The sequence below is a fragment of the Zeus faber genome (genome assembly GCF_960531495.2).
Source record: "Zeus faber genome assembly, chromosome: 17".
Classification (NCBI taxonomy): domain Eukaryota; kingdom Metazoa; phylum Chordata; class Actinopteri; order Zeiformes; family Zeidae; genus Zeus; species Zeus faber.
This window is the reverse complement of record NC_137204.1, coordinates 6,172,464-6,191,430: the sequence shown is the minus strand read 5'-3', so window position 1 is coordinate 6,191,430 and position 18,967 is coordinate 6,172,464.

Below are 18,967 nucleotides of genomic sequence, written 5' to 3'. Positions count from 1 at the left end.
TGCTGTACGCCTGCGGCACTCATGTTCGGGCGGGAACTTCGGACGCCTGTGGACCTGGTGTTCAAGGCCGCCCAATCCCGAGATTGCCGGGGGCACAGAACTGGATTACTACCGACGGCTGACGGACCACCTGTGGGTAGTCCACGAGTGTACTCGCCAGGCTCAGGTCAGTTTGCGGGTGCGGCAGAAGAGGGCCTATGACACCCGCTGCCGAGAGCAAGCCTTTGTGCCTGGGGACAGGGTGTGGTTGTTCTGACCTACCCACACAAAAAGGGTGTCCCCCAAGCTGCACAGTCACTGGCAAGGACCTGGGGAAATACTGGGACAGATCACTGAGGTAGTGTACAGGGTGCGCATGCCGGGTCGGGGGTACATGGTGGTGCTGCATTAAGACAGACTCGCTCCCTATTGGCCCCTTGTCCCTCCTTATGCTGAGGACGAGGGCGAGCAGAGCACCCCACGGTCTGACCAGCACACAGTGCGCACAGAGATATCCTCTGTGGAATGCCGGCTGCCAGTCCGTCAGCGTCGCCAACCGGGACATTTCGTAGACTTCGTAGACTGCATTGGGTGATGGAGTCAGCGGGGGCGACTGACCCCTCAGGTGGGGGCTATGTAGCGACCCAAGGAGGTAGGCCCAGGCCTTTTGGTTATGTTGGTGCAAAGGATTATGGGTCAGGAGATGTTATCTGCTCCATTGTGTTTTATGTGTTTTCAATCGTTCTGGATATTCTGTTGGTGTTGACCTGTGTTGTTTGTGTTGGGGGGTGACCCAGAACTGCGATGACTGTTGTTGTTGACTGGGACAGGACTGTGACATTGACTGACGTAGTCAGTTATGGCCTCAGAGGTTCTATGTGTTATTGTGGTATGTAAAAATAAATGGAAGCTGCCCCTGTTGGTCGTACGGTGTATGGGACGCAGGCGGTGGCTTATAAAATAACTCTCTTTCTTGAACAAATGTATTTGTTTCACGGCGCAAGCTTGCCACAATATATATATACACAGTATATATATATACACAGTATATATATATATATATATATATATATATATATATATATATATATATATATATATATATATATATACACACACATACAGTATATATATATATATATATATATATATATATATATATATATATATATATATATATATATATATATATATATATACTGTATGTGTGTGTATATATATATATATATATATATATATATATATATACTGTATGTGTGTGTATATATATATATATATATATACTGTGTATATATATACACACACATACAGTATATATATATATATATATATATATATATATATATATATATATATATACTGTATGTGTGTGTATATATATATATATATATATATATATATACACACACACAGTATATATATATATATATATTTATTTTTTTTCTTCCTTTTTTTTTTCTGCCAATGCCAGTGAAGGGGCTATCTCAGCTGAAAAATATACACTAAAAAAGTACATAAAAGTACACTACTAAAAAAAGCTTGAGAACCACATGAATAGAGCATAGAACATGTTTCAAATTTTGAGAAACCTAATTATAGATAGTAAAACAGTTTAATAATATTAGTATCAGAAAGTAGCATGAGTACAGAATGTTTGTTCATAATACTTGTGCCATGGGAATAAGTTAGCATAGCATAGCATAGGTAGCATGTAGCTTGGTTGCTGTTATAATTCTCAATATTTTAGTCGCAGACAATGATCCTGGTGCTGTAACAGTGTTCCTGGTGGCCACCCCCCATGGGGCAACCACATAAACAAAAGGGAGAGATAAACAAACCGCTGATTAAGATCCGTTTGCCTTGTGACTCCAGCCTCAGAGCGAGATAACAATCTACCAGGAAATGGATAAGCAGGCATCTCACACTCATCCCCTTTTTCCCACAGCATGGAGGTATACATACACACACACACCACACCAAAACCAAAACATTACAGCGTTGTTAGAAATGAGATAAAAGACACTGTCACTTATTGATGTAATAATTTGAATCGAGCAATAAGACGTGTTTGTGTTTCTTACTACATGTATTCTCTTCTCCCTTCACTCTCTGGCTTGTTGCTGGTCAGTGGCTCTCTCAGCGGGGAGTCTGTCTGACAAATGGGACCAAATGGAGTCCTGGCATTGGGGTTCAGCAACATGTTATAGCCAAACTGCTGATACAGCATCAGGCTTGACCAAATTCATTTAGTTTTCACAGCATATTATGATATACGGGCTCCCGCAAAGTAATGCCTCCATCGAAAGTTTGATCATGTGCAGCAATGTCCAAACAACTTGTCACTGGCAACTTCTCTCCAGTCTACAGAATATATATACAAACTTTATATCATAACGGACCAGATTCAATCCATTAAGTTACCTGTTAAAAGTGCAAATGAATGTCTTTTGTCTCCAATTTCTTAGAGGATAACAATCTCCATCACAATCTCAATGAAGTCGTCCACAAATACAGCGCGCGTCACTGGACGTCCCGCCTTCTCTGTCTTTGAGCCAATCAACAATCACATAAGAAAAACACTTTTTTACGTCTTTTATTTACAACTTATTTAAAGTGTGCTGATGAAAAAGACGTTGATGATGGCACCGTTCATGTCTGCTCAGAGGACAGCTTTTTAGAAGCATTTCAACTTGTTTGCCGATCGTGTTGGAGTTTCAGTGAATGAAAGTTTACATCTTCAATTTTATGTTAAAAGTCAGAGTTTTATATAAATCGCATTTTCCCACCTATTTTGAGTATTATCTGTCGATGTGTGTTTGTGTGTGTGTGTAGCATACTGTACTGCATACTGTATCACTGTTATGGGTAACTGCATACTGTGCTGTATTGCTGTTCTGTTCGGTGTTGCTGTATTGCTGTGTTGTACTGTTGTATACTGTACTGTATATGTCCATACTCACTTTATTCACATGCACTTTATATCTGTATATACAAATAGCCTATCCCATATACATAACTCTATTCCCTTTACTTCTATTTTGTACCCCCACTCTGAATTATCTTTTTGAGTCTTATTTTATTTTAATTGTGTTTTTTTTATATTATTCTATTCACTAACTGCATTACGTTTTAGGAATCAGTTAGTTTCAGTTAATTAGCTAGGTAGGAATGAGGTTAGCTAGGTTAGCTGTTCGGTTTAGAACTTATTGTGCGTAATCTCCAGGTGCGTTGCAAAGACCTTTCACTGCGTATATGTATGAAAGTATGTACATGTATGTGACAAATAAACCTCTTGAATCTTGAATCTTGAATGTGTGTGTTGTAATGTTTGATCAGTGAGTCTTACGCAGCAGCTTAGTTTATACTAGAGTAGAATTAGCAGCAAAGCTTCAGTCAACCGATTCATAACTTCAGAATTGGGCCATTGACCGGGTCATGGTACATTCGATCGATCCAGGGGTCCGCGTATCGATGTAGTTGGATCTTTAACGTTAAAACCGTTTTCCGATTTGTATTGGTGAATCCTTACATCCCTACCGTTTGCAATTGATGTTGACACTGCACCCCGGCACGTGCGGTTGGAGCTCATTGAACTGCAATGTAACGTTGCTCTGAAGACCCAGTACCAGTCAGTTGGGGCAGCTGAGTTTGCACCTCGAAGCCCTGAATCAATCACGCTGCACTTTATTCCGAATCACCTACTCGTGCGAACAGATGTTCTCCGTAATGAAAGTGAACAAGACGTCCCTGAGATCCTGCCTCACAGACCAGCATCTGGTCTTGGTATGGAAGGTGGCCATAGCAAAGGACATTAAGCCTGGAATAGACAAGATCATTTCTAAGGAAAGGTGCAGAGTGTCTGGTAAGAGTTGAACTAAAAAGCAAGCACAATGGCTATTTTGCTTAAGTTTGGCATTATAGGCCCTATTGTTGTGCCGTTTAAAGTTCCCAAAGTAAGCCATACAGTTTGAGATACAACTTGTAGCCTTGACTTTTTTGCTTCATCAAACAGTTCTGCTAAAAACCATGACCTTATTTGTTGTTTTGGTAAAGACAAAAGTACTGTGAGCCAAATGTGTTTTACTGTGCAGTTCATACAAAACAATTGTTCAGCACAAATAGTATTATTCTTTATGAATCAGTTTTGCCGGTAATAAAGACATTATTTTTGTTTTTAAAATACTGTGATGCAAAGGTGTTTTGTTTAATTTTGAAGTTATTTTCTACAAAAAATTGTTCAGCATTTGATAAAGACTTTTGCTGTATTAAAGTCCCTGTAAAGCAATAATAAATATGTGTTCTGAGTTTGTCATACCACCCAGCCAAATTTGAATGATTAAAAAAAAAAATACAAAAAGAATAGAAAATTGTGAAAGGAAAGGCAGTTCCCCTGTTCTGAGAACCTGGGAGCGTGTCCGCCCAAGACGCTGAAAGGGGGACGCACAGCGGAGCGGAGATCCCTTTCACTCAAGGTGTTTAGTCCCAAATCATTGTTTTATCCCAAACTCCTGCTGTTAGCTTAGTTTACTTCACCACAAGGGCTCAGATTCCGACCCGGTGTTAATACACTGATCAGCCACAACATTAAAACCACTGACAGGTGAAGTGAATAACGTCTCGTTCCAATGGAACCTGTCAAGGGGTGGGATATATTAGGCAGCAAGTGAACAGTTGGTTCTTGAAGTTGATGTGATGGAAGCAGGACAAATGGACAAGCGTAAGGATCTGGGCGACTTTGACAAGGACCAAGTTGTGATGGCTAGACCACTGGGTCAGAGCATCTCCAAAACGACAGGTATTGTGGGGTGTTCCCGGTATGTAGTGGTTAGTTCCTACTAAAAGTGTTCCAAGGAAGGACAACCGGTGAACCGGCAACAGGGTCATGGGCGCCCATGGACCCATTGATGCACGTGGGCAGCGAAGTCTAGACCGTCTGGTCCAATCCCACAGAAGAGCTACTGTAGCACAAATTACTGACAAAGTAAATGCTGCTATGATAGAAAGTTTTCAGAAGACACAGTGTGTTGCAGCTTGCTGCGTATGAGCAATGTTAGAAAGTGGCCTGGTTTGATGAATCACATTTTCTTCTACATCATGTGGATGGGCGGGGTTAGGGTCTGATCCGATCAAGCATTTGTGGGATGTACTGGAACAACAAACCTGATCCATAGGGGCCCCGCCTCACAACTTACAGGACTTAAAGGATCTGCTGCTAACGTCTTGGTGCCAGATACTACAGGACACCTTCAGAGGTCTTATGGAGTTCATTCCTTGGCGAGTCAGAGCAGTTTTGGCGGCACAAGGGGGAGCTACACAAGTTAGTGGTTATTAGTGGTGGTTTTAATGTTGTGGCTGATCAGGGTATAGTGTTATGGGAGGGGCCATGAAAAGTAGGGAACCCATGCGTCATCCAGTCCTGATTTAGCCCCGTTCCAAAAAAATCTGGACCACAAAAATGGTGAGAAACAGTCTAACTCCACAATTGTGGACTACATCGTTCAGTCTTTTTGCGTGTCTTCAGCAATTACTTTACAAAATGTATATTGTGTTTACAAACAAATCGTGGAATTCACTTACAGTGACTTCAACCAATGCCGGTAACAAATACCTTATTTGGTATTTAGTTACTTGTTATTTGTTATTTGTTCATAACTTGATAAATACTATTTTGCCTTATAAATCACTTTTGCTGGTAAGAATTACACACGAACACAGAAAAAAACATAATATTTGAATTGTTCATACATGACGTATTTTTTTTAATTTAATACAGTTACTAGCCTTGTTATATTTATTCAATAAACAAATAAATAAATAAATAATTGTAATAAATGTCTGGCCCCTGGTTTTATTCACAACCCTCAGCATGGCCCTCACTAGGTTTCAACTTGACACCCCTGCATTGTCCCTGTGCTAAAATGCAATTTTATGCAGACATAAAAGAATTACACACCAATTGAAAATTACATTTCTCGCTCTAAAACTTGAATGTGAGTAAAACAGTGTGTAATCGTGGGTCTTTAAGTAAAATTGTGTGTGTGTCCATTATAATATAAATAAACAAGATTAATGAATGACACCTTAGTGTGGAGTGAAAATAGAGACAGTAGCTAATATTATCCAGTATTGACAGGTAGATTATTTTTTTATTTTATTTAATACTTTACTTTACTACTTTATTATTATTATTCCAAAGTGAGGCTAAATGGCTAAAAGGAAAGCTCTTCCTCAACTGTTTTCCTTTGAAAAACGGTAATGGCAAGGGGTTTATTGAGTGAAAGTGCCATTTAAAGTAAATATTAAAGTTAGTATTTCAGTAATATATTGTAGTTATTTTTTGTATTTTTAAAAACTTTGTGTTGAGTTCAAAACACAATGTTGTGACCTGTAAAGGAGGGGTGTAGATCAGAGAATGTATCCGAGGAATTATCGTCACAGGTCTTTGGATCAACCGTTACCCTATCCAAAGCAAGACAGAGATGTAACGTGAAGTTTACATTTCTACCATTAAATCCAAGATGCATTTAGTTTGAATCCGGTTGATGAAATGGAGTGTGGAGACTGTAATCAGATTCGAGACAAACTGTTTAAGGTTTAAGGTAGCGGCACAGATCTACTCATTTTCCTTTCCTACAGACTCAACAGTTTCCACCAAAAGTCTGTGATGACTCGACACGACTAGAGAAATAAAAACACAAAGACGTCAAAAGTAGGAATGCAAAGTTTGCGTTTCAGAACAGGTTTCTTATTATGTCAAGAACTAACACATCATTCACAAAGTTGCCTTTATAGTCAGGGGAGTCAGAGTAGGGGAGACACTGGGATTTTTTTGTCCCCCCACTTTCAGGTATTACGGGAATAGAACGCAGGGCTTCAGTCCCGCAGGTTTCATGAAAAGCCCCTGATCTAAAATATCCCCGCAGGGCCGGACCTGAGCCCCAATCGATCACTCCCTCTCTGACGATACCGACGGTACTCACGGCGCGCCAGCGATGGGCCCACGATCGGTGCGCCAGAACAGTGTGTTTAAATTTTAGATGTAGGTTATTTTATTTTACTGTGTTTCCTTATTATGAATGAAATTATGGGGTGGGGACACGTTCACCGTCAAAAGACCCCCCCCAACCCGGCGCCCATGTCTCAAGTATACAACCCCTAGACATCCTTTTTAATTACTTGTAAATTAAAACATACAAACCGACTAACAAACATCATTAAAATGAAGAACTTCAATAAGACAGCAGGTACTACACACGTACTACTTCTAACACATAAACCATTATGCTTGACGTGGAAATGTAAAAAAAAAAAGAAAAAAAAAAAAAAGTTTCTCTTGAAAAATATGTTCTCCCGTTTGTGCTGTTTCAGCGACGGAGGAGAGATGAGAGTTCAGTTACAATATTCCACTGGTGCAACAACTTTTGTCTGCTTTGACACAAAGAATTTGGTTTCACTCCAAGCTTAATAGCGTAGTAGCGGGCCAGCAAATCAGAGATGGAAAGAGCTAGCACAGACATAAAATGTGACCCTTTATCACAACCGATTTTTCATTTCAATATGTATGAATTATATATGACAAACAAGACAGGGAAATAGGATGGACGCCCCCAGGCATAGATCATTTCAGGAGTAGGACCCCATGTAAGTGATCAAATTTCGGGTTTTGTTTAGTTTCCAGTGAAGGGAATATAATTCATTTCAACCTGTAGGAAGCTTCAGTAGATATGCAAGTGAATACAAATACGAGGTTCACGAGTTTGGAAAAAATGTTGCCGTTGTGTAAAGTTTGAAGTTCGTTCGAGCGCTTTTCCTTCTCACTATTCCGTGGCAGTGAGCCCAGCACAGCCAGTAGTGTGTCTTAGGGGAGGCTGAAAAGAAACCACTTGGAAATATATTCTCTGTTGACTCATTTTGCTGGCCCCATTCTGAATCACTATACAGCACGATCGCTTCAACGAGACAGGCCGCAAAACATCGAGTCAAGCCTAGTACATAATGAAGACGCCTTTGTGCCTCCAAAGTGTCGTGGGTGTATCAGCTGGAGCGCTGGACAGAGAGAAGCAGGGAATAAGTGAAAGCAAAGAGACAGAGAGAGAGAGAGAGAGAGAGAGAGAGCACATTCTCTGGGTCGAGATCCTGCCGGAATTATTTGTGCGCATAATTCTTTCAGCTTTCTTTCTCCGCCGCTCTCGTTCAGTCTGTCTCTGAGACGCTCTTTCATGCATCCCTCTCTCCTTCACACAATCACCCCCATACAACGAGGCACAGGGATTCACATAACTATCACATTTAACTTATTGCCTTTGAAGAGAAATGTTACACCCACAGTTCTCTCCTATGTCACAGTTGATTATTGTGTTCAGAGATCAAGGAGCGGAACCGCCTGCTACAAGGACCCTGCAACAAAACAGCACAAACAGAAGTCGTAACCCACAGGGACTTCTGCCAGCCATGATCGTTCGGCGTTCGACACTTCACTTCACTCACCAATGGCGAAGCTTTAAAGTTTTCAACACTTCCAACATGACACGTCACCGAGTAACCCCACCAGAAGCATCATGTACGGATCAGAATGGACCTCGGCATTATTCCCCTGATAACAGAGGCCCTTGTTAACAACTGAAGGAGTCCGTTGAAGAGCCTGACTGTAGGGCTTTTGGTGCCAAGACTTTCTATGAACTCTTCAGCTTGTAGCCGGACTCACCTATGTATTTAAATTTCATATTTTAATCTATATGTACATCCATATCTGTATCAACGTCTCACTCACCATGGTCCGGATGGGTGCTGGTGTCAAGCTCCATGTTGAATTCACAGGGCGCTGAAGGCCAGGGTCAATACAACCATATCCTTGGGCAAAGGCCTCTTTGCTCCTGTACTTCTCTACTTTGGTGCTGCTACTATTTTAGCAATGTCCTTTCTTCTTCTTCTTTTCTGTCCACTTTCATTTTGGACGTGCCCCTACAGCCTGCCAACTCAGCCCGGCTGCTACCGCTGAGTTACATCTGTCTGGCTGTGCCTTCCTCAGAGAGGGAGGAGAGACTAAATGGGGCAGAGAGAGAGGGAGGAGGGTGGCTGGAGAAAGAGGAGGTTGGTGGTGAAGGGATGGTGGTATTTCCAGAGTACTCTTCAGTTTTATCTTGCTCTATTGCTGTCGATCTTAATGACACATTGGAACATTCCTAAAAGTTACAGAAAACAGTAACTTGCCAGAGGAATATGTTGTTATGTAAGTTTTTGTATAAAAACTCAAGTTATAAGCATAACTTGAGTTTTTATACAAAAACCCTGGATATCGTGGACCTCTGTACTGTACAATATATGAAAGGGCTATGGCTTTAAGTTGCATTACAAAGGAGCACTACAATATGTCTTTCAAGTTGGATTGACATGAAAATCACAGTACCAGGGGACAGCTTACACATGGGCCAGCTTGTGTCAATAGATTTTACAAGGAGAGAATATTGAACTGGATTAAACCTGTTTTTGACCATCCCTGCATGACAATAAAGATGGGCACATGATGCACGATGTCTTCTGCTTCCTTTGTGCCTATATGTGGATGATCTCATGCTTGTCTGGTCGTGTGTCGACCAAGATTGTCAATTATTGCATGAATGGTCAGTGGCCTTGTTTTATTGGTTAAATGGGGAAACTTTCCAAAGCTGAAGGGCATCGATGTCTGATGTAGATAGTGGTTTGTTGTTGAGTGTTGCCATACACTGTGCAACCATACACTGTATAGCAAGATACACTGCGCAGCCATATACTATGTATATAATCATACATATACAGTGTCTATACACATACATAATATGTATGTGTATACGTATTACATATAAACACACATTCCTGGTCTTGCACAGCTGGGTGCAGAGCTCTTTCATAACTTCATGCATCAACCATAAACCAAGCCCTCCCATAGGGGGCTGAGAACTGGCAGCACAGCATGCTTAAATTTCATACTAATTCATATCAATCAAAGTTAATACAACTTTACAAAAAAATGCACAAACACTGACATGGTGTCATTGATGAAGGCCTAAAAATTCAGGCTTTAAACATTTTTGTCATTTAGGACTATTTAGAGAGTTCATTTGTATATTCAATGAAAAGTACTTTTTTTACCTAGATCATGTATTTCAGAGAACATCGATTAGATCCCCAGTCACCGAACATTTTTTTTGTATATTACAGTCCAGTAATTTACCTTATTCTATTTTATCTATTTTTTCAGTTCCCAATTAGAACATATAACCCGCTATTTGCCAAGCTATTCTTTTAATCATTTGCAGTCTAGATCTTCTCCAACTGCATAAAAAAAGAGCTTCCGCACAATTAAGCTTAGCTGTTCTGGTGGGACCATGATGGCACATCTCTTACATGTTTGAGCCAGAATCCCTTGAAGTTCAAAAGAATAGAGGCAGTAGTCTCTCAGTATTCATTTTGGGGCCTAGGGAAGATGAGAGAGCTCTCTGATTTGCCTTGGAAGTTCATCTGTCATTTTTATTCACCATGCTGATGCACCTTATTTAGATCCTGTGTCAGCTGAGGACACGATAAGGTGAGATCTACACAAACAATTTGATAAAACCCCCTACCTGGGTAAAGTTGGGATGTCAATTCTCAATATGTAAATGTTGTTACCTCAACATTGAGGCAAAGGCATCTAATTGTGATGCAGGAACACACACACACACACACACACACACACACACACACACACACACACACACACACTCACACATATACTCACACACACACACACACACACACACACACACACACACACACACACACACACACACACACACACACACACACACACACACACACACACACACACACACACACACACAGATAAGATGTTCATTCTGTCCATATGAAGGATTTTAAATGAAATAACTCACATCGCTACCATGTGTATTATTTGGTATTACGCGTTTGTGTTAAGAGATTTTTGAAATACAATCTCATGATGACTTAGCACTCAACATGGCCTCAGTAGACCTTATTGATCCCTGCAGGGAAATTAAATCAGGAAATCAATGTATATTCAATTGTTTTGGCAGGGGGCAAACTATGCAATTTTAATTCTTAATGTATAACAGTGAACCCATATTAATGCAAGGTTAAAAATCAGCTTGCTGTCCTAAGAGAGAAGGTTTTCTTGCTGGACATATGTACCAATGGCCAGAGGCCAGACGTGATACTTGTCACAAGAGTAGTTTAAGTTTTCTGGTAGACATTTTGAGATGTCTGGTAGACATTAGGTTTGTGTATAAAAAGGCTTGTGAATGTGAATTTGTTTTTGTGAGTATGTGCTTGTCTGTGTCAGTGTTGGAGGGCAGCAGAACAAGTTTACACTCGTCTGTCAGTGTGTGTTTAGCACAGAGAGACTGATCAGTGGTGGTATAATAAAGAGATCGCACTGTCTTGTTTCGTATTTGAAGCAAATGCATATCGATGTGAACAAGGAACAATCATGAATTCAGTCAACAAAAATTCACTCTTGGCTACTGCTAGCTGCCATTCTGTTTTTCAATATGTTCATCTGTTCTGTAGTTTTGTGATAAGAAAAATGCTGATCATGTATAACATCAACAGATAATAAGTAATTATATGACAAGAGGGAAAAATATTTAGTTGGATGGCAGAAAGAGGAGTGACCTTTATCCATCTAAGGAAGAGCCTAATTGTAGTTTAAGTTGTATATTGTTTATGATTGTTTTGGAATATCTTTTACAAATAAAACATAGAGAGCTCAGAGTTTATATGGCTCAAAAGAAGCGACAGTTCTTGATTAATTATTAAACATAGAAAGCTTAGCTTTGATTACTAAACAGAGTGCCGCTCAATAAATATTTAAAATATTAAATTTTAGAAGGTCGAAGTGGAGCAACAGCTTCCAATGTGAGCTATTTGAAAGATAAGTACATAACTAATGTATGCATCCTTCAAAGGTACACCTTATGATGCACAGCGTTGGACATTTCAACAGCAATTTCGCCTTGGATCATTGGGTCTTGCAACATCAGACGCACTCGCCCAGTTGACCCAGCTGGCTGTAGGCATAGGCCAGACATGGCAGAAGGACTCAGCTGTGAACTCCCTGCAGCCCACTTCCACTGGCAGACACTTAGCCCTCCAGCCTGTCCACAACACATGTCAACCAGCTCATGGTACTTGGCCATCTATCTCTTGATAGCCTCCTCCATCCTCTCTTCCCAGGAAAATGTATTGTTCCGGAAACGGAAACTCAATCTGGTCAGGGTGACGTGATTGAATATTCAGCTCCCTGTGCATTATTGACTGATCACATCCTTTCCCAGCGGTGCTTAGAAGGTCAACCATGTGGGTGTCAGGTGGACTTTCCTGCTGTCATGAATGCCTGTGATCCATACCTTTGTGACAGCTCCAGTGACAGATTTGTGGATCTGAGCATGTCACATTCAGGTTCTTGGACAGCATGCGCAGCGGACCAATTCCTCCTCATTCTCAGTGATGCCTGCCACCTTGGGGTCTTTTGGTTTCATGTGCTGCTGAAGTTCCCTAGCTCAGGTGACCATAACACCTGCATCACTAAGCTGGGCAGAAGTTGTCTGTCTATCAACAATGCAATGTTGGTGAGGATGCATCTTAGTTCCCGCCATATTCCCATACAAACACAAACTCTCTTCTCAAAGTCTTCAACCATTGAAATCAGGATGTTGTATATCAGCAGAGGCCACAGAATCCTGGGGACGATCCCATGTGGCGTCCATGAGGATCCCATCCCATCTGTGCCAAACCTCTGCGCTTCAGTGCTGACTACAGTGCTTATTATGCTGACTTTGGTTGACTTCAGAAGTTGGTCCTTGTTGCCTTTTGCTTTTATTTTTAGGATCTTGTAGGCATCATCACCAACCTGCTGTCAGGCTTTTATCTTCATACATCTCTCCATACATATCATCACAATTATTATTTTTTAAATTAAAATTGGTGATTTAATGTAATAGTTTGACTTCTAAATCTAAGTGGGCCGGCAAGGATTGTGCATCAGATAATTTATTTTTCCTTTGGACATTTATATCAGGTATTTAGAAATGCATACACTATATTTTCCCGGGTATACTCCAGAGTTGTGGAAAGTTTGTGGAGCTTCTTCGGCAGAGCATAGAAGAAACCTTGAAGTTAGTATATAATTAGCAGGCTGCCAGGGTGTTTTTTCCTCTTCCAGCAAGCTTCTGCCTCCTTTCAGACAGAGTAATCTACTTTACAATATAGACATAAATCTTTGCATAACTTTGTATCCTCTTCATATAAACGGTCTGTTATGAACGACTGCAGTTTTTTATTATGAAATATTTAGTACAAGTATATAACAAAAAAATAAATAAAGGTAAAGGTATTTAATGCTTTACAAAAAGATTGTCATAAGCCCCTTTCTCACATGGAATCTGTAACAATGCTGGATAAAAATATCCAGCAAGGCAGTAGGTAGTCATTCACACATTGGCCTCTTTTCCTGGAAAAGTTCTGTATGGAGTCTGTTCCCACATAGATGACTGTTCTGTGCAGATGACAGATATAGTACGTGAGGGGTTAGCGTTAGTACATTGTGTCCAGTGTAGATGCGATCGTTTGGATGATCTGTCGGCAACGGACGTACAATCTGAGTCACTTTCTTTTTTTTCCCTGGCTTTCAGAGACCAGTGCTTCGGTTTCCCCCACCCATCTCTCCGCCCTCCCAGACAGACTTGGTTCCCTCCGCTGATGGAGCGAGGAGGGAGCCGTCGTCCCTGGACGCAATAACCCTAACCCAATGTTAAAAGATCAGTGTGATCATTTTCAACCTGTTCTACACTCTCTGCATCTGCAGAGAGCTCCGTTCTCCACCTGTTCTACCCCTCCCTGTCTGCTCATTCCCTCTCCGGCTCCACGCTCCGGTGCAGCTGGCAAGCAGGCGAAACGCTTGTGCCCGATGTCCCCGCACCACGAACTGTAAAAGACAAGTCTAGGGTCTGAGTGGCATTTTTAATTCGAAAAAAGAAAAAAAAAAAAGAATAAGAAGACCTGTCTCCATAGAGACCGGACGTCTTTCAGTTTCTCGTCTTTGCAGCTGAGCTCCATGGTTTGGACTCGCCATGTATCAGAATGTTTTTTGTTTGTTCTTTTCCCAAATTACGCCAATATGGAACATTGCTAGTGGATTTACGGCTTTCATTCCATGTAGGAAAGCGGCTATAATTTAAACACACACCCCAAAGTGCTCCAACACTTGTTGCTACTTTTTAAAAATAAAATGATGCCCTTTGCGCAATGTTCCTATAAACACATCACATACTAGATCATTAATCACTCCTTTACTGATAATAAACGGCTGTCCGTGAGAAAGTTAGTATGCAAAATAGTAGCTGGAGACAAAGTTAAATAAACCAATACTGAGAGAATGGTACGCAGCCTTCTAACAGCATGAGTAGGATGAGACTGGGAAACTGGTTGTCTATAATTAGCCAGCGGCCCTGCTAGTGATGGATCCAATAACCACAGCCTGGCACTAAGCAACCCTCCTGTATATACATGCAGAACTGCCATCTGGGAGGTGCAATAGGACGTCCCGTCAAATGGTATGGTTCCATTCCTTGTGTTACAGAGATCTACTATAATCACTGTGTTAGTGAAATAAGGCCCCTTCAAAATACTGGCATGAAATTACCGAGCCGGCAATTATACCACCCAGTAACACTGTCTCTGGGATAAAAACATTCAAAAAAAACACACACAAAAAAACGAAAACACCTCAGGAAGTCTGGAAATGTACATCAAGTATGTACTGCGAGAATTATGGTATTACCTGATAGACGGCGTGGCTCTGGTTGTAATGTTTGATATTAACTGACAGGATTTGATTAAATACAACTATTGCCTTTGGTGTATCAAGTGGAACGTCCCTGTGCATTGGGACATTCCACTTGATACACAGGTTCACTGTCTAGTGGATGAGCGCAAACCACTGACTGAAGAGTATATAGCAGTACAGTGAGTATAGCTGCGTTTTTGAAAGCAGGTAGATAGATAGATAGATAGATAGATAGATAGATAGATAGATAGATAGATAGATAGATAGATAGATAGATAGATAGATAGATAGAGAGAGAGAGAGAGAGAGAGAGAGAGAGAGAGGGGAAAAAGACTTCCTGACCATCGTTGAGTCTATTTCTCAGATTACTCACCACTCTCTGTGGATAGCTGACTGTGGAATTCCGGGAAATGCGTTTCCACAGGGACGCTTATGGTGCGTCGGAGGAGACGAACCTTGCATGGCTGAGGCTGCCTCTCCTGGGAAAGAAAAAAACAAAAACCAAACCAAGGAAGGGATCTCTGGTGAAAGGGTGAAAGAGAAGTGGAACAATAGTAGGAGAGAGGTGAGTACAGTCAGGGAAGAAAGCGACATCCATTGGCTATCGGACAATTTAGAGGTGGTCATTTGGGTGAATGTTGCAGTTATTATTATATTACAGTAAAAGAAAAAACTTTCAGTCATTAGTGGTTGCGGATATTCTCAATTGGTATCTCTCTAACCTCATGGGCAGTGGTTTTAGTGCCCCTGATTAATGAGAACCAATAAGTAACAGGCTGACACTGGCCGTACAGCCTGTATACCAGCACTGGTGTGGGGTTTGATTGAAGAGGGAAAAGAATGAAAACAATATGTTGGAGAAAGACAAAGGGGGCAGGCCTGATGTCTCCAAAGAGTGATAATGGTTTATCGGAGTTTTGTCACGCAATCTGTCGCGTCTGTCTGTCTCTCAGTATGTCTGTTCATCTACTGTATCCGTCTGCATGCAATTTCACTTTTCACCGCTCAGCACTTCTGTTCTTTTGTAACCTTGAGCGCCCTCTATTGATGGCCAATGGAATCCCCCCCCCCCCCCCCCCCCCTTCTCTCTCTGTCCCCAAACTGGAGTATCATTTGTCTAACGATAAGGACACCGGAAAGCTCTCTGTGGCCAAAAGATAATTGCCTTTGGACAGAGCAGACAAAACACATTGTACACCAAGAGCGTTTCAGCTGTATTTCATACAAGATAACCTTGAACAAACGGGGGAGAGACAAGAGGGAAAACAATGGGAGAAGAAAAGGGCAGGGTTTCAGATTGTGTAAAAGTTTGGTTAAGTGATTGCCGATTCACTCATTCCTTAGAATTTTATCAAAGTGAATTTTCCTGCAGCCTGTAGCCAAGAATTTGACAAAGTCGACTATAGACCGTCAAAGTTTTAATATAGATGCATTTAACACACATGGACATACAGTATAAGTATGGAAAACTCCTTGTAATGCCCAAATGGGGTCCGTCGCTTTCTTTTTATTTCTTATTCTACGAACCAGGCCAAAACAGTACTTCTACATTAGACAGCAATATTTAACTGTAATTTGATTTCTCATAAAATTTTAAGAATACTTAGTATTTAGAAATGTACAAAAAAATTAAGGAAAATATCCAAAACAGTAATTATTGATAAATATACAAATACAATTTTTACTATTTTTCAAATAAATAAAATATTGACTTTAAACAGCTGAAAATCAGAATAATTGTATGTGTTATTGTCATGTACAGGAAATATTGCTGGTTGTGTGTAATATATTATATATTATCAGGTGGATTGTTGCAGATAAATAGTAAGCCATGGTGATGCTCTTCAGACAAATAAAATATGAATCAATAAAACTCTTTACTTTAAATTGTGGGAATTGCAGTTTAGTGCAGTGAACTTTAGGGACTGCCTCTGTACTTAAGGTAAAATTTGTATTTTTGCCATTGTCATTTTACGGGCAGGTAAGAGTAGAGCACAAACCAATAAAATGAAATAGAACTAGAATTCATGAAATAAATAGTATAATATAGTACAGAAGAGAACGCAGTAGTGTACCATGCACCATGGTGGGCTACATCATATGGTTAGACTTCTAAATCCTTTTGGGATAATCCACACACTAATTCCTTCATGTTCTTTTTGATGAGCGTTATAGGGGGTGGGGTTATTCACCCATTTTAATTTTCCAAGATTAAACTCATCAATGCACTGCTGAGCTGCTTTCAGCCATGCTTAGACTGCACAAACGTGTGTGTGCGCGTGTGTGTGATTACATTTGTTTACAGTAGTTGATGCTGTGATTCATTCTGTCAAGGATTAAATAGCTGTCTTCCACAGAGCTACCAGCTCCATATGACACCTTTTCTAAACCTGGACGTCGTCGAAAGCAAAGTCTCTATGAAGTCACACCTGACCGATCAATGGCTTCCTTCATCCAGAAGAGACAACCACTGTCCTCATTAGAGAGAACCTTAAGGAAAATGGTAATAATGGTAACTGGGGTGCTTTTATATATTGCCACCAGGGCGAGAATTGTCTCTGGAGAAAAATGTTAAAAAAATGAACTATTGCATATCAACACATGTTTCAAGAATGGTGCAAATGAATCCAACCCAAAGGTGTAAAGTAATGAGTGACAGCTACTCTGTTTACAGAAACTTGAGTATATTTTCACCTGTAACGGCCCATTATTGAGCAGCAGTAACATTCTATAGTAAATCTATAGTGTATAGTAAACATTTTAATACTTGTATATACTCTAAATAATGTTGACTAAAGGAACAGTTTAATTCATCTTAATTCATTTAAAATACAGCGTTAAACTCAAACTGCATTATCTTGAGGCCTGGGTTCACATTGCCGTCTTAAACTATGGAGAGGGTTAAGAGTGGAAAGGGATTAATGTTCCTGGCCGGACCTTTACCTCTACTTTGTTTTTTGCTTTTTTTCTGTGTAAATCGCTAATGTCAGCAGCAAAGTGAGGCTTAGACACTGACACAAAGCAAATCTAGGGATGGAAGGTGTAATCAGCAGTGAGATCTTTAAGGAACTGTACTGTCAGCAGTGCCTGATGCAGGAAGATGTTCTGTAGATGGCCGGTCCCTATAATCTCTTTATTACAATAAGTAACAAATTGGAATTAAGGCAGATATATTATATTCTGTTTCATAATCTTATGGTCAAATGTGTATGTTATAAAGAGTTTAATCTTTATAGACGCACTACAGTACCAGCTGCCGACTTTATATCATGGCGGTACAGAGGTCTCTCACAAAAAACAATGTTGTTATGTTGACAGAGTAAATACAATAATTCTTTCACAACCACGCTGGGAACAAAAAATTAGGTTTAAAATATTGCATTTTCTGCTGAAAAAGCATAAATCGTAGGTTCCTACCACGGCAGTACACCATGACAAGTACAGATAAGCCACGACGCAGCAGCGCTGACACTTAATTTGATTAATAATGTGGAATGAGCACAGCAGTGCATTCAAATAAAGGAGAGTGAGGTATTGGGAAAATAGGGATTTTGGGGATGGGGGTGGTGTGTATTTATAGTCATTATATTACATGGATGGATGGATGGATGGATGCATGGATGTATGTATGTATGGATGGATGGATGGATCAACTGATTAATGAATGGATGATAGATAGATTGATGGATGGATGCAGGGATGGTTGGATGGATGTAATGATGGATGAATGATAGGTTGTTGGATGGATGGATGCACGGATGGACTGACAGCCAGACAGAAAGATGAATTGAAGGATGGACAAACAGTTTTATTTACCTCTTCTTTGTCCAAAAGCAGCATGTGGCAGTCGGTGACCCTGTAGAACTTGGGATTCCACACAGTCCTGTCCCCATAGGGGTGAGCGCAAGCCATCCACTGTCCAGAAGGACCCCTCACGTCTAAGGACGGGGAAAACAAAACCGAGATATCACTACTAAAGAAATTCAGTGGAGAGAGTCCACAAATGTAGTTATAGTTAGAAATAGGGCACTTGACTCTATCTCCAACGAGACAGAAAGTCGTAAATTAGTGCACATTGAGGGTAGCAAAAAGGTAGCATGGCTTCCTCGATCATTGCAACAAACAATTTTGCTCCGTAAATCGGGA